Raw genomic sequence first — 825 nt, 5'->3', positions numbered from 1 at the left:
AATCACAGAGTCAGTAATGTTAATGTGCAGGGTAGATGATACATACATGTAATAGGTAATACGGTAGCTCAGACATGTATCAGTGATGTGACTATTATAGTCTCACCTAATGTTATTTATAATCACAGAGTCAGTAATGTTAATGTGCAGGGTAGATGATACATACATGTAATAGGTAATACGGTAGCTCAGACATGTATCAGTGATGTGACTATTATAGTCTCACCTAATGTTACTTATAATCACAGAGTCAGTAATGTTAATGTGCAGGGTAGATGATACATACATGTAATAGGTAATACGGTAGCTCAGACATGTATCAGTGATATGACTATTATAGTGTCACCTAATGTTACCTATAATCACAGAGTCAGTAATGTTAATATGCAGGGTAGATGATACATACATGTAATAGGTAATACGGTAGCTCAGACATGTATCAGTGATGTGACTATTATAGTCTCACCTAATGTTACTTATAATCACAGAGTCAGTAATGTTAATGTGCACGGTAGATGATACATACATGTAATAGGTAATACGGTAGCTCAGACATGTATCAGTGATGTGACTATTATAGTCTCACCTAATGTTACTTATAATCACAGCGTCAGTAATGTTAATGTGCAGGGTAGATGATACATACATGTAATAGGTAATACGGTAGCTCAGACATGTATCAGTGATGTGACTATTATAGTCTCACCTAATGTTACTTATAATCACAGAGTCAGTAATGTTAATGTGCAGGGTAGATGATACATACATGTAATGGGTAATACTGAAGTGAGCTGACACAATATGATATTTATATCTTTTATTGAC

Source organism: Taudactylus pleione, unplaced genomic scaffold, assembly GCF_031769625.1.
Source record: "Taudactylus pleione unplaced genomic scaffold, aTauple2 ptg001222l, whole genome shotgun sequence".
In the NCBI taxonomy this organism is placed as follows: domain Eukaryota; kingdom Metazoa; phylum Chordata; class Amphibia; order Anura; family Myobatrachidae; genus Taudactylus; species Taudactylus pleione.
The sequence above is the reverse complement of the archived record's forward strand: the minus strand, read 5'-3'. Positions refer to the sequence as shown.